We start from the raw sequence: 16,627 nt of genomic DNA, 5'->3' as shown, positions 1-16,627 counted from the left end.
ACACAGCACCAATAACCGACCAAGACTAAAAGCTTCGCTCTCCTTATTACCTGGTTTTTACTTGGCGCCCAACACGCACACCCCCGCACACACGAAAACACACACACGAGCCAATTCCCGAACTGGAAAACGACGACCGGATATCAGGATAAAAAGCGACCAGAACGCACAAACTGGTTCGCATTGTCTGAGGTTGCGAAGTCACGAGCGAGAGAGAGAGCTCCTCTCTTTTTCTTCGGAAAGAAGGTAAGAGAAAGCGGGAGAGATTGGTTTGTTTCAATTCCACATTCCACAGCTATGTAATTCAACAGCTATGTTAGCCTAGTTAACATTATGGATGCTATTGCCGGGTAGCAGAAATAGTGGGAAATTATTATGTCAGCAGAATTCTAACAGTAGCACAAATATTTAAGCCAAAATAAGACTTTATCTGATTCTAAATTTTTGTAAACTTTTCTAACATAATATAATCAAGTTATCAATTTTTTTGCACACTTGTTTTTATAACTTTTATTATTCAATATATATGACATGACACTGGAAACAAAGTTGTAATACGTATAAGACACAAATGTAGTTACATTTACTTGGGCGTTCGACGCATTTATTTAATTCTTGGTCGCTCCTTAAGATCCCATCACAAGTGCTGCAAATTAGTAGAACTTTCTTCGCTCAAATACCCGTCCAAATAAACCCGGAGATGTTGTTCGTCAAATGCCTAGTTAAGTCCTCGCAGAGCCTGCACCAACAGCATTTTCTTTGATACGCACACAACATTGGTAAACAACGAAAACAATAGAAACAAGTAGAAGAACAAGGAGCAGAACAAGAGGAAGTTGGAGAAGTAGGACAAGCAACACAGATCCTTGCCCAGTGAGGCATCAATAGAAAATACCAATAACATCGACATCATCCTCCGCATCATTAGCCCAAACAAAAACTGCTGACTGGGGCACAATGCCAGCAAGCAAATCGGGCAAGGAGGCTGCCACTCCCCCAATTTCGTGCCCCAAAACCCCTATCCCGAAGCGTCTATCCCCTAGCCCACCGCTCACATCATTTCTAGACCATCGTAACCCTAGCTCAAGGGGCTCCAACTTTTTTTTTTGTGCTGCACATGCCCCGCTGGCAATTTGAAGTTGAGCCAACAGCTAGGAGTTCTCCACTTTCTAGTCCTCCCTCTATCTTCGGCTTTCACTCGCCTCTCCTAGTTTTTACACTGTGAAGAAAATATATTTTACAAACGGAAAATAAAACAAATATTTCCTAAACGATACAACAATTGGTTAATAAAATACAAATATATTCAAAATGTTCCGTCCGTTGCTAAAAATGAACATTAAACTTATTTTCAAAAAATTTGCACTATAATTTCTCACAGTGCATCTGCCGGCATCGGCTCATTGACAGTCATAACGCTGAAATGCGCCTCAACTTGAACTAATTTGTGCGCAATTTGCGCGAAGAAAGGCGTCGGAAACACCAAAGGCAATGCCAAAGAGAGAGGGACACACAGATATAGCCAATGAATGGGGAAAGAGATGGGGAGACCCAATGCGAAAGGGACGGCTGATGGGCGAAGAAAGAATGGCAAGCATTTGCACTTTTACTTAAGCATAAAACTTTTCTTTTGCAGGTTGCAGCCAACTAATTTCGCTTCCTTTTCCTCGAATGGATGGAAAAAAGCGATGGTGGCATAGAGACATTGAGAGATAAGAAGAGATAGAAATACTGTTACTGATTGCGTCAACTTTTTCTGCAACTTGCTTTGTTTCAAGTTGTTTCTGTTCTCTGGAGTTTTTATAAGAAAGTATATAAGTTCCAGACATAAGTTTGACCTTCCAGTGGGCAAATTCATTTGATCATTTCATATATAGTTGTAATTTTCTAAAACATTTTTATAAGTTCTAATACTTTCAAAAAGTACCATTTTATTTTCTAATTTCGGAAAGTGATCAATTTAAAGGTATGCCGTAATTGTTCGTATTGTGAAGGCAGATCTTGTACAGAAATAATGGGTGTCATTTCGTCCACACACCTACTTTAAACCATCATTTGTTTAATTTTGTCATGTATGTTTTATTTTGTTTTTGTGTGTAACTGTGCAAATTGCATAAATTTGATTGCTTGAAATTCAGTGGAGGTGAGTAGTCCTGTCCTTTGCGGTATGCTGCGTGTCCTTTCTCTCCTTCTAGATCCTGTTAAGTTCGTCCCTTTGTCAGGCAAATCCAGTCTCTAATTGTCTTCGTCATGGACTGATTGAATCGCTTACACTCCACAGGCGGCTTTATTATTTAACGTTTCAATTACACGGCGACGAGACAGAGTCTCAGTCGTAGTCCGATTCGAAATCGGGGAGTGGCATGTGAGTAGGGGAGTCGAGGGTCCTTCTGCCAAGGACGAGCAAAAGGATATTTAGCATGTAAATGCGAGTCAGTGCCAAATAGTTGAGTCTCTTGCTACAGTCTCAGTTTTAGTCGGAGGCAGTATCTTGTTTGCATACAAATGGATTTTCTTTATGTTTATGATGCCAGTGCGGGGTAGACTGGAAAATAATTTCGCAAATGTTACATTTGATTACGGGATGAATCTTTTCTTGGATCTTTCAATCTCTAATTGTCTTTTATGTCGCATGTAAATGAAGCATTTTGCCTTGATGGCGGTTACCAAAATGCGGACTTAAAGTGTTTTTTTTATTATTTTAGATACGCTGGATATTATTATTAAATACTTCAATTTCCTTTGCGTTGTATGGCTCTGGTAGACACTTCTATCACAACCTAAAAAATGCAGTTTAATTTACACAGCCGTATGCAATTAGGCGTATCTCATTTTTAATACTTCACTATATAGCCAGAGTAATTAAGAACCTGCCGAATGAAGGAACTCAAGAAAAAAAGTTAGCTTCCACCAACTATTTGCCGCAGGAAAAACACAATTTAGGCGAAGAAAAAGTAAACCCTCGTTCGCATATAGCAAAAAGCGACTTCAGGCTCATTGTCGAGGATTTTTAGTGTTGAAAACAATTGAAAGTGTTGGCAGCTGTGCGCAGTGATGATAAGGGACGTTGTGGGAGGGGGTGCTGCAAGCACGACATGCAAACTCATAAATGCGGCCGCAAAAACACACTTGCACACACATGAATACAATGCATTTACAACCGCCAGCAAAGGCAGCAGAATCAGAAGTAGTAACTATAACAAAGAACTCGGTCATTTGGTGCACAAAACGCAGTCGAAAGCACGCCCCATGCTGCTAAATGCTGCACAAAAAGGGAGCAGACGGGGGAAAAAAAAAGCAGAAAAAATAGGAATGCGGCAAAAGGACTAGGAAGCACGCACAGGAGGCTCCCACAATTGCATGCATGCATGTGTGTTTGATGGGTGTGAAATGTTTGCCAAGCAGGCTTCAAAAAATGTCAGAATCACTACGGATCTTTGCATGAAAATGCTGAAGGAAGGCTTGGAATATTTTCATATCCATAGAATAGATTTTTAAATATTTATTTTACTTTCGTTAATTTCGAATATTTCTGATACACACACACAAATTGAATATTTCAAGTAGTGCTTGCAAAAATATTATTACACAGTTTTCATTTTTTTCTTTTCTTAGTGGCCTTTCTACAAATTTATCATTTCCGAGGTACCTCAGCTTTTATTTGGTTTTTGCTATCAAGAAATTCCTAGTTCATAGCGTCCTGAAACTCCATTTAATAGTGAAATGACCGCCTATTTGGTGGTGCGAAAACGATTTGCTGACCTAAGTTATGGCACGGTGCGAATTTAAAAGAAATTCCCCAAAGAGAAAACGCTATGGAATATTTGTTCGAATCAATTTAGCTGCGACCGTAAACTGATTAATGTTGAGTGAGGTGGCCGCAGAATTGTGAGGTTCCGCTGTTCGCATGCTATTTATAAGCCTGCGGCTTTCGGCATTCCAATGCATTGGCTTCAATGAATAATTAAGCGGTTGGCGCTGCCAGGATTAAGAAGCAGCTCCAGCCGACCGCAACCACTCACTCGCACTTGCGAGGCTTCTTTGCCACGCCCCCTCACACGCCCAACGCCCCTAGTGCGCACACATACACACGCACACACACACACCAACACACATGTCACGCTAAGAAGTGGCAAGGATATGCGTGTGCGGGACATTTTTCACTTGTCAGGACATGGCGCATACGCCTCGTTAGCCAGGCAACCCCAGAACCTGAAAACGAGAAACGCCATCTAATTTATAGAACGTGGCGGTTATTTCTTTTAAGTGCTCGACAAATAGAAACAACAAACACAAAACACATTTCGTCACGTTCTCCGACATCCAGCAGCAGCATCAATATTTTTATTTGAATTCTGTCTCCCTTTTTGTTTATAATTTATTTGCATTTGCTCATTGAAATGCTGCACAAACCAAACGGGCCCAAGTGCCACGAGCCTCAAATAAATGACAATCGTGGGAAAAGAGGGGGATCGATGGGGGGCGGTATATCATTTTGCTGCTCAGTGATGATTCGAAAGGATACGGTTGTTTCAGTTGGGATGCCAAGATGCCTCGGCCAATACTAATAATGTTGAGTATCTTTTACAAAACAATATTGTAGCATACATTTTAGGGCGACGTGTCAATGTCAAACAAACATTTTATTACCAAACAATATAATATTCATATGTTTTTTGCGTTATTTTGCACTTTTCATTAGTTGATTTTACTAAATAAGTTTCCTTATTCAACATAAATTTCGTGTTCTAAATTTACCCAAAAAGCTTAAAATACACACATTCAAATGGTTGTCTCATTGAACGTTCAAAAAATAATAAAACGGAATGCTAAACGAATTCGAATCATGCAATTTTTGCTGTTTCTGCTGAAGTTGTACCTATTAGGTACCTTGCGATACCCCGCGTCCACAAGCACTCGTCATAAATTCTCGTTATACAATTTAAAAACATTTGCTAAACACGCATTTCCTGCATGGCAATGTCCAGTCGAAATGACCAAGAGTTTCGGGAGTGAGAATTTGGCTCGGGGGCCCGAAAACATAACATAAATTTACTTTTTGGCTGCCCAACGGTCGACGCTTAGATGGGAAAAACGTAGAAAAATAAAGGACACTCGAACGCCCATTGAGATAAAATTGTCAAAATGTTTGATGAATGCGAAACGAAATGAAAATTTATTTATATATTTCCGTGTGTTGGTGTGGATATGCTAGAATTCCCGCTCCATTTGGTATTATTTGGCTTGTGTTTTTTTAGATATTTTCATAGCATAAATAGATCAGGGAAATGTTTGCAATCCGCCACTGCCACACATCGTGTTTATTTGCGTATGCAAAAAACGTTTTAAGTTAATTTGCCATGAAGTTTTCGGCGATAGCAATAAACCAGGAATTCGTTATAAATATATATATTTGTAGGCTCTAGCCTTTTTGTTCAGTACAAAAATTGAGCCATTGACATTTGACTTGAATTATTTATGTTATAGATAAAAAACATATCCTGTCATCGCATCAAACGCAGAAGTTCTTCATAACTCAGCGCCCAGTTCGACTAATTTCTTGAAAAATACTTTTGCTCACCGAAGCACAAAATTAGTGTTCAGCTAATTTACAGAATGCTTTTGGGGAAGTGTTCCCATAGATGCCTTGGCCCAAAACATGTGTTAGTTCTCACACACACGCGTATCCTTCGGGGGAGTTGTGAAAAATGGGAGGAGGGGCCAGGAAGGGGATCATGGACAACATGACGTGCCACTCATCGCCATGAGCCCTGAAAATTTATTAACACATGCCAATCATAAAAAGCGCAAATCGCATTTTCATTCGTACAAAAGCCGACCAACCAGAAATCGAAAATGAAAGCAGATCTCCTTATAGAAAAAAAGGACATTCCAAAAACGAGTACAAGCCAGAATATTGCAAAATAATTTTTTCAAATATATGGATCATAAAAAGATTAAAATTTTCGAACTATTAATTATTTCAACAAACCAAATTCTAAGAAACAAATCTATTATTTTGTTTTTTTCATACTGGTAGGTGAATATTGAGATTTTGAAGGAAATACGGTTGCAGAACGTCATTCGAATGGCAGTTTGGCTAGGCAGCTCAAAAATTACAGTCACGTTTTCGATTATGAAAAATTTTATTTCCAATTTTTTCCCTCTTTGCCTTTTTCCAAATTCTGCCACCCTGTCTTGTGGTTTTTCTGTTGGTTGTAGGTGCATTCAAACATTTATTTATTATTTATAACCCGCAGACAAAGGACAATAGCCTGGGTGAAAATGTCGAGAGAGTCCAGTGCAACAAGCAAATTGCGTGGGTTGATTGGCAAATGCGGTGCGAGGGTGGGAAAAACTTTAAAGAACGCCTGCGGTTAGTCGAAAACTGTTAATTGATTTTGTCTCTCGCTCCGTCGTAGTTTTCAAGTCCTCCTGCGATCCTTTAGCTTTTGTACAATATAGATACCTTCATACCAGTCCATCGGATTATTGTGGCTTTTGTGCAGTGGGGCGCAGGATTAGCTCTTGGCCACCGAACTGAACTGCTTAACTTTCGTGCAATTTGCAGGCAGGCAGAAACATAAAAATAGGGTGGGAGAAGTCGGATACTTTTTGGTCCGCATAAATCTAAGCTCCTGCTACGGAGCGGGAGATAGCCAGAGAGGTCCTTTTGAACGACAAACAATTTTATTGTCCTGGCCGCAGGCAACACACTCGCACATATCCCTGGACTTTGGTATATGAGTGCGGTTAGTGGCCAACAGCGACGAAAATTGCAAAAGGATATGACTTACAAACACTCGAATAGAGCAGGGATTTTACACAGATCCAAAAGGATGCCGAAAAATTATATATTGTAATTAAATAATATTAATATTGGATTCATCGTAATAGCAATACTACTCATAGATTTTATAGCCATGGCAGCGCTGACAGCTTAAGTTTTTTTAACTTTAAATATTAGTCATCAAAATAGCTAGCTATTATAATTCCTCTCGTGCTTTTCAGATACTTAGAGAAGAGTTAGAATTAAAGCCTAATTCCAAAAGTAGGGAGTGTCGTGCAAGAACACTTTCAGATAGGACATCGCAACACATCGGAATATAGGTATGTATGCTCGTATATATGTACATAATGCTGCCTCACATGCGGTTGCAGCTTTGTGCGTCGGCATGACTGCCAACCACGCCCACTGTCACAGGAGGGGGCAGATGGGCGGATGGGCGGTGGAGCCCGACATAAGAGCATTTCGTAGCACAGCTTGATCCTTTTTTATCTTCTATTTGATTTTCATTTTTAATACGAAAATAAGTTTAGCTTAAAATTGAATTATTTGATTTATTTTTGGAGCGAAGCGGAGAATGCAGACTGCAGAAGGGGCCAATGGAGATAGAGTGTGCCGAAAAGTTTTCTTATTTCATGCAACCAGACCCCATTCCAACTTGGCCAAAAGTGGTTTGTTGGCCAGTTCTGTCTGCGCTTTTGACTTTGAGCATAATTTAATCGGATGTTTGTTGCCGTTCCAGCTTCCGTTTGCCAGTTTCATATTATTTAAGTTTTTCTCTCCCATCCAAGTGTTTTTTGTATAGATTATTACAGATTCCATTTGACAGGAAAAACTAAATGGGAAATTTGTGATAATCAAATTTACGTTGCTTTTTGTGGGTAGCATATATGTCCTCCGCAATTTTTTTTTCCTCTTTCAGTCCTGGCGTTCAGAGCAAAACAAAAGATTTTAATCATCTTAATTAGTTTACGGTTCTGATATCACCGAAACGAAACAACGTGAAACTGGAAAACTCAACAAAAAACCAAAAATGTAATGTCTATAGAATCATGGATCGACATAGCAAATACCTTTTCAAGTTCTTAGAGAGTACATAAAAATGTATAATAAAAGTACAGTTATACTAACAACCTATACAACAATAGCGGAAGCAGAGTATAGTACTTAAGCAAAAACGAAATGAATATTAAGCGATTTAATTTCTCAAAAGTCATTTTAAGCCTTTGCAGGGTATCAAGATGAAGAAATGTAAGACTAACATCTCCAGCATCCATTTGCTGGAATGAAAAATGGCTCTAGCAAACAACTTCGCACATGTTGCAGCCAACTTGCCACTGTCTTTGTGTGAGTGCAACGTGTTTGTTAGCCAAATTGAATTTATGACCTGTGGCGCTACACTTACACCGAGATACACCTGCAGAGCAGCTATTCTGGGGGATCCCCCGGGTGCGGGGGCTGGAGGTAACACAGGTGAGGTTGCCCAGGCGACATTGTTAAATTTTGCGTTCTAATAGCCAAAGTGTTGCACCTGACAGGTGAGACAGCCGGCAACGAGCCAGAATCAGAATGTGCCATGTCACACTTGACCCCAAGCCGAGCTCGTTGACTCTGTTTTCTATTTCTTTTTTTTTCTGCTAGCAATTCCCCTGCTGCCATTGCAATTTGAGTGTTTTAATATGCCGAGGTATTTGACGAAGCTTCTCTGCAAACTGGATAACTGGAAGGACTACAAATGGCTTGGCCAGTGAGGATTTATTATTTGCTAGGAAAACTAACTGGTGAGATTCAACCAACGAAAAAAAGGCAATTTGGTAAAGGAAATTGTAAATAAATATTAATTATTTCCACCTTCTATAAAATAATTAAAATTCCACACCCAAACCTAATCAAATGTGACAAGTATTCATGGGCCGTTTAGTCCACCTAAAAACACACAAGAAGAGCCATTCTTGGCCAGCTTCAATTAATTGAAGGCAACTCAGTGCCGAAATGCAATCGACAATTTGCTGAAATCCCACGAGGGCCACCTTTAAGTGACTTCTGCACTTGGAGCCCTTCCCCAGGACCCCGCAACAATTTCCCATAACCAACCAGCCCCTCGATGAGTGGGATGTGTATTGGGATTGGGTGTCAACTTCCAACTTGTGTTGCAGACCATCATCAATATGTTGTCCAAAGTTTGGACTCCACACCCAAAAAGTATCTATTGCCAGGGTTACACAGAGGACACACTGCTCACACCTTATTGTTCATGTGCATAATTTCCACAGGTCGTTGGGAAACTGTGGGTGGAAATGGAGGAAAGCTTACGCGCGATCCAAAGGCATATGGAGATGCCATTTGTATGCATTTGCCTAACTGAGCCCGGTTCTAAGCCCATTCGCAGATCTACAATGCATTGTGAGACTAAGAAAAAAATCCTTATCAACTAATATATTGCACTTTAAATGTCCTTGGAAAATGATAATTCTTTAAGGAACAACAGTAAAGAACATATACAAAAAAGCTTCTATGCTATATTTAAAATTATTTTGCCTTGTCTTGAAATAATTAGAAACATATTGTTTATGTGAATTGTCAGTTTTCACTTTTTCGCGCAGTGTGGATGGATGGGTATCTTGGTCTTGGCTACCGAAAGCATCCTGCGAGACTTCCGAGTCCTTGTCCTGACCCGACCCATTCAGGACCTTTCCTCGTGTAGCGGCAGTGTTTCGGGCTCATTGTTGATATCAACACAATTTAGTGTCTTATACATGCGACCTGAGTTGTTGCTGCTGCACAGTTCGCCTGCAACTAGGCAGAGCTTTAGCTAAATACCTGCCACTGGCGCCACCTCCTGTTCCTCCGTCTGTTACCCCTGCTCCACCAGCTGCTCGCCCACTCTGCCCACTCGGCATTGGATGCCTAAGCAAACAAGCCACATGGAACCACCCGCCCACTCACATGGTCGCATAGCCGATGCACCTGCATGGAAAACAAAATGAGTTGCATGTTGATTAAGTCACCTGTACACACTTTTGCACAAGCAAACAACACAGCCTGCTACTCCCACGCGCAGAATGGGGCATCCCGGATGGCATCGAGGATGGGGCAGAGTGGCAGGATGCCAGAGGGTACCACACATGTTGAGAGCTTTCTGGCTTTAGCTGGAAAATGTTGCTTTTTATGCAGCATCTGCAGCAGTTGATTCTGCTTCTGCCTCTGCTACTGCTACTGCAACCTGCTAAAAATTGCTTCATTAAGTGTTTCTTGTTGGCCTCTCCGTATCCGTGTATTAGTAACGCTTTTATGCTAATGTCCTTCGAACCAGGAAAGGCCGCAAAAGAAAACAAACCGAAAGGTTCGCAACGCACTAATGCAGACGGAAAAAGCGTAGATGTATTTAATTTACAACTTTATTTCCCAATAAAAGTTTTTTTTTTTTTTTTTTTTTTTTTTTTTATTATTTATTGAATCTTCCCTTTGTGTTAAGAGACTAACAATAAGTGTTCAAATCTTAATCTAACTTAATTAACTTTCACTTAGTGATAGTTTTTTTTTTTCATTAATGCCCTAATAAGTTTATTGCTGGGCTGGGAGGTCGTTGCGGTGCAGCCGGCTTTGACTGCATACTCGGATTAGTTTTCTTGCGAGGGGATTTGTATGGGTGGTCAGCTTTTCGTTATACTTCGTTTTTTTCTCAGCTATTACTTCGATTACTAATTTGATTTTTAGGTCTCTGTGTATGTTTTCGTTCCGAAGGTACCACGGCGCTCCAGTGATAATTCTCAGAATTCTTGACTGTGCTCGCTGAATAATGTCTATGTTACTTCTGGATGCGTTGCCCCACAGCTCGGAGCCATAAGTCCAGATAGGTTTTAAGACGGAGTTGTATAGAAGAGCTTTGAACTCCAGACTAAGTGGAGAGCGAGCATTTATGAGCCAGTGGAGGTTCCTTGCTTTAAGTTTAAGATGATTCGATTTGGCTTCTATATGTTTGCGCCAAGTGAGCCGCCTGTCCAGATGAACTCCCAGATATGTTACCTCGTCGGCTTGTGGAATGCATATGTTATTCAAGACCAGTGGTGGGCATGTTTGTTTGTTTAAGGTAAAGGTAACCTGCTTGCATTTTTGAACATTTATTGAAATTCTCCAGTCGGCAAGCCATCGTTCTACAGATGTTAAGTGTCGGGATAGGAGTGCCGTGGCTTTTATTGGGCATTTCGAGCGACTGAGTATCGCGGTATCATCAGCGAACGTGGAGGTTGTTAGATTGTAGTCTATGGGGAAATCCGCCGTATACAGGGTGTATAAGATTGGACCCAGTACACTGCCTTGCGGCACTCCAGCTTCGATTGCGCAATCGCGTGAAGTGCTTGTATCGCATCTTATTGCAAACACTCTGTTATATAGGTATGACTTCAGTAGCTTATGTGTGTTTTGGGGCAACAGCTTGATTATTTTAAACAAAAGTCCATCGAGCCACACTCTGTCAAATGCCTGCGCGACGTCTAGAAAAATGGCTGTGCAGTATTCTCGATGTTCAAAAGCAGTACGAATTTCTGACGTGATTCGGTTGACCTGTTCGATGGTTCCATGTTTTTCTCTAAAGCCAAATTGATGTGTTGGAAGTGTGTTGTTTATTCTAAGATGAGGGCTAATCCGAAGGAGTAGCATTTTTTCAAACAGCTTTGAAAGACATGTTAGTAAGCTTATCGGTCTATATGATGATGGCTGCGTTTTATCTTTTCCTGGCTTTGGAATCATTACTATGGTCGACTTTTTCCATTTTTGAGGGAAGTATCCAAGCTTGGCGATTGCGTTGAACAACAGGCAGATGTGAAGAATAGCACACTTTGGGAGTTCAATGAGCATTCTTGGAGTTATTAGGTCGTAGCCAGGCGATTTTCTTGGGTTCAGTTGCTCTTTGATAACCTTTGCTAGTTCACATGGTCGGAATTCAAAGGGTTCTTGAGGATCTAGATTGGCTGCTATTAAAGGAGGGAGAATAAATGTGTTGGTAGAGGGATTTGGTCGGAATACATTTTGTAAATGGTCAGCGAAAGCACTGGCTCTTTCTTCATCACTTCGAAACCAGGTGCCAGAGGGACTTCGTAGTGGCATAATTGGCGCTATTGGAGTCTTTAGGTTTCTGTGAGCTCTCCAAAGAGGGTACTTAGTGCTGGTGGGAGAGAGTTGCTCGATATATGAACGTTGGCTGTTTTTTTCCTCTTGTTTGAGAGCATTGGTAAGCCTGCGTGTGGCTATCTTAAGCATGTGCTTAGTAATTGGTGATCTATTAGACTGCCAATCCCTTCGTAGGCGTCGTTTATCTAATACCAGCCGCTCGATTTCGCGATTAGTTTTGATGTAGTTTGGTTTTGCATACGTCACTGGCGGGGTTGAAGCCTTTGCAGCCGAAACTAAAATGTTTTCAAGAGTTTCCGTTGACTTGTCTATATCCTCCTTTGTAGATAATGCCGTCGTTAGTTCTATGTGTGAACAGACATACTTTTGATACCTTGGCCAGTTTGTTCTAAAATTTGTGAGTCTATACGGTGGGTCGACGATGTGGGGGCGAGTTAGCATATTTAGAAAAACAGGTGAGTGATCTGATGATAAATCTGCTAGTGCTTCGGCGGTGACCATGTTGCGGGGGACATGTTTAGTAATTGCAAAATCGATCAGGTCTGGGATTTTTCTTGGGTCTGCTGGCCAGTATGTAGGCTTACCCGGGGATACATAGTCTAGCTTGTTTTCTGGCTTCGTAAGCGCATTGTACAATTGCTTACCCTTTGGCGTCACAAGTCGAGATCCCCAATGGGTGTGCTTGGCGTTATAGTCACCCGCTGCGATGAACCTGTCACCTAGTGTGTTAAAGAATTCCATGAATTGATCCTCAGAGATTGGAAAGCGCGGTGGGCAGTAGACTGCGGCTAGAGTCGTTGAACCGTTGTTGAGTTGTAAGGCTATGGACGTAGATTGTAAGTAGTTTTTGTCAAAATTGTTTAAGTGGTGGTGTTTTATGCGATTTCTGATGAGTATTCCAGTGCCTCCATGAGCTTTACCATCTGGATGATTTGTACCATAGAACAAGTATCCTGGTATATGAAAATTGTTTTTATTTGTGAGGTGCGTTTCTGATAGTAGCATTACGTCGATGTTTTTTTCGTAAATGAACTGTGTGAGCTCTTGTGTATGCCGTGAAACGCCATTTGCGTTCCACAGAGATATCCGTAGGGAAGCCATTATGGGGATTTTGAAGATACAAGAAGTTGAATCAGGATATTTTGGTTTTTCATGAGCTCTTGCAAAGTATTTTGCATGAACGTCATGAAGTCTTTCATGCTTTGCTGTAGGGATAGCATCATAGCTTCGATGCCACTTTGTTGTGTTTGTTGGATGTTTGTCGGTGTATGTTCGGAATGAGCAGTTCTTGTCGGTGGGGCGGGCACTTCTAGTCCGGATTTTAGGGCGCTAGCGAAAGAAATTGTTGGAGTAGTGCTTGGGACAGTTAGGGGTGGTTGAAAAATCGGTTGCGGAGAGTAGAAATTGACTTTGTTGTATGTATGTGCTGTGGCAGTACGTTTGTTTAGGCGGCTCTTCAATTCTTTGTACACCACACAGCCTCTGTAGTTTGCAGTATGTTTTTCCCCGCAGTTACTGCATTTCTTCACAGACTTATCGTCCTTGTTTTTGGGGCAGTTTGCGGTAGTATGAGGTTCGCTACAGACAACACATACGGACTTAAGGGTGCAGTATGCCTTGGTGTGGCCGTATTCTTGGCAATTAGTACATTGAACTGGATTGATACGTTTGTGCGGCTCCTCCACGGTGATCCTCCGATGTAGCAAGTACTGTAAATTGTATATTGGGTGCACTTCGTTTTTCTTTAGTGCCTGGAGCTCTGGTTCGAGTTCTATTTTGAATAGTGGCTGCGGAACTTTGTCTTTGTTTAAAATATTAATAGCTGTCTTTGCAGAAAAGTTTTTGGCCTTCAGAGCCTCAATTATCTCAGCTGGTGTCACTGTTGCTTCAATGCCCTTAAGTACTACCTGTAGCCCTTTGCAACTTTTTAATTGGTATGTGTAGTAGTTTTTACCAGCATCATTTAGGTATTTAGTCACTATACGGTGGTCTGCTTCTGTTTGGATCTGTAGTTTTATTTCATGAATATTTCCTTTTTTAAGTGGGATAATGTGGAACTTGCTGTCACCAATCAAAGCAACGAGTTTATTTACAAGTGCATTTGTACTTTGTTCTCGTATGAAAATTGGTGGAGGCCTGGTCTTTTTTGGTTCCCCTACCGTTTTTTCGTTGGGTTGTTCGGTCGCAGAATCAGCCAAGATAGCATATCGGTTTGAGTTATTTACTGCAGAGTTTTCATTGCCGTTGTTGGTTCGATTGATTTTGGGTTGATTACCTGCCTTATTGTTTTGAGGGCTGAGCTTTCTCTTGATTTGGATGTAGCGATCCATGCCAGTCTGCACAGTCGAAATCGACTTCTGCTTTTGTTTTGACTCTTCTTTACGTGCATTATTGTTGTTGCAAACGGTCAGTGCTGCTGAATTATTTACAGCTGGCACAGCGATAATTAGTTGGGCCGGTGACGAAGTTGATGTTGTGGCAGTTGCCAGTGAGGTCACTGCACTCGTTATTGCAGTGTTACAGTTACCCGGGACGGTCGTTTGGCGCTGCGAGAGGAGCGGGGTAGGAGAGGCGGTCTCTTCGCTCCACGACTTGTGAGCCGAAGCAGGCAGAGAGGGAGAGCAAGAACGCGGTCTGCCGTTCGCTGAGGGCAAAAGTTTCGAGTTAGTTGAAGGTGAGGGTGCTCGATCACCGATTTGCGGTGAGACGAAAGAAAAGTATGCATTGTTGCGTTGTAAAGAGAGCCGGCGCTCGTCTTGTTCACATTGTCGCTGAGAACGTATGTCGTTTTGATTCATTGTTCTAAGTCCACATATAACAATTACCAGAACAATATGGAATAATTATTTATTTTAGTAAATAATTACTATAGTCAATAATTGTTAGTTGTGCAAACTGCACTTTACACTTTGTGTTTAACTTTCACTATACTGTTGTAGTTTTTAGAACTTGCTATTCGTAGCTTGAAAGAAACACGTCTCCACCCGAAGACTGTGAAATGCCGAATGATAAAATAAAAGTTGAGACAAGATCTTTCCAAATATTTTAAGCTCAATAGAACAATAACTATTATTATCAGATATATTGATAATGAATAAAATAGAAAATCTATGAAAGAACTCTATAATTCATAAAAATACGTATACGTAAGATATAAAATAAGTCATTTGTTTTTATTGTGTATTCAAAGGTTTACCATCAAATTTGATATTCTAGAAAGCTTCTCTGGCATGCACGTGTGACTCGGAAAATCTTTTGTTTAGTTGACCCAAAAATTCCCAGTAGCTCAACATACGAATTGGTTTGCGTTTATATACTGGCTACTGTATAAACATTTCTAGTGGCTGATTGAACTGTCAGAGTGTTAAACATCTTGCACTGATTTTTTCTCCTTACGCAGCAATTTGCTTATGATTAAAGCTACCTACCTAATAAACTGTTGAAGTGCACTTGACTTAATTTACTTCTGTTATTTCAGTTTTGTAAACCCTTTTTTGTCACCACATCTCTGGGTCTTTTGACAGTTATCCAAAGATTTACAGCCCTCTAAATCTTCGTTCCCTTCCTTTTGCCTCAAATCATCCACAAGGATTCTTTGTCTCCGCTTCAGCATGACGTGTAATTTATTTTCGCACTATTTTTCAATTATTTAATTTCCTCTGCAAGCACTCGCATCTAGGCAGTAAATGAAATGTAAATGGAAAATTCTGCAACTGCTTGGCAATCTAGATAGGGGTGAAATAACACCGAACACCTTATACTTCCCCAAAGCTCTTTCATGTGCGCCGAGTTCCATAGCAATTTAAAATCTGAACATGGCTGGCATAACTATACTAACGGTATAGTTCTTAGTAAAAGGTCTAACATATTTGCATTATTATAGACATTTTTTTAATGGTTTTCATTAAGCCCTTGATTGGGTGTGTTGCAGAGTAATCTGCGATAAGGGTACACAACTGCCAAATCTTCAGCTGGTTCTAATTGTCTCAGCTTTGGCAGCCACAAATTTCCAATTAGGCGCAGTACGCTTCGTCTTGGGATTACAACCAGCCTCCGTAAAATGTTTGACTTTTCCCACCTCCTTGACGAAATTAATTCCGCACCCAATCACACACTCGCACATATTTGCGTATGCAAATTTTTCGAGCTATTTGCTGCGAAATTATGCCACTGGCTGTCGACGCGCATACGCGGCCAATAAAATACGCAACAAACTACGCGATGCCTGAGTGATGAGGCAGCCAACCGACTGCCATAATTTATGTTGCGGTAAACCCCCAGTTGCCTCCGTATCCTGACCAGTTTTACCTTTTCAGCGCCGGGGGACTGCGGATCCGGACACGGATACGGATTCGGGCTGTTTATATTGCTTATTTAATATGTGCACGGTTGCCTGGATCACCAGCAGCAGCAACAGCAGGAACATCAGCGGGAGCAACGGCAACAAAGGCTTTTCATTGAGTTATGCCGCTCATTTGAAGCGTCAGCAGTCGGCTATAGTCGCATTCGCCGCCATAACAATGAGCTCATTGCTGCTCCTGTACCGGCTTTTCCGCCCAATTTTCCGACCGCCTCCCACTCTCAGCTTTTCCACGCCCATCATGAGCGAAAACCTTAAATAGTGGCGCGTGTCAATTTAGAGCTCGGATATGACATACCGTCATCCAGCAGCAGCTGCTGGGCAATTTGGTTTTCAGCTGAAATAAATTT

At 41.1% G+C, this 16,627-nt stretch overlaps 1 long non-coding RNA gene across 1 annotated transcript, besides 1 other annotated feature; it reads right to left on the bottom strand.

Moving 5' to 3' along the window:
- Positions 1-7,323: 7,323 nt before the first annotated feature.
- lncRNA:CR45285 (long non-coding RNA:CR45285) lies at positions 7,324-7,616 on the bottom strand. Its single transcript, NR_124315.1, has one exon. It is a non-coding gene; the product is annotated as a long non-coding RNA:CR45285 (long non-coding RNA).
- Positions 7,617-10,202: 2,586 nt separating this feature from the next.
- Positions 10,203-14,925: a mobile genetic element.
- Between the last annotated feature and the right edge of the window lie 1,702 nt (positions 14,926-16,627).

This window comes from Drosophila melanogaster, chromosome 2L, assembly GCF_000001215.4.
Source record: "Drosophila melanogaster chromosome 2L".
In the NCBI taxonomy this organism is placed as follows: Eukaryota; Metazoa; Arthropoda; class Insecta; order Diptera; family Drosophilidae; genus Drosophila; species Drosophila melanogaster.
This window is presented reverse-complemented; position numbering and strand designations above follow the sequence as displayed.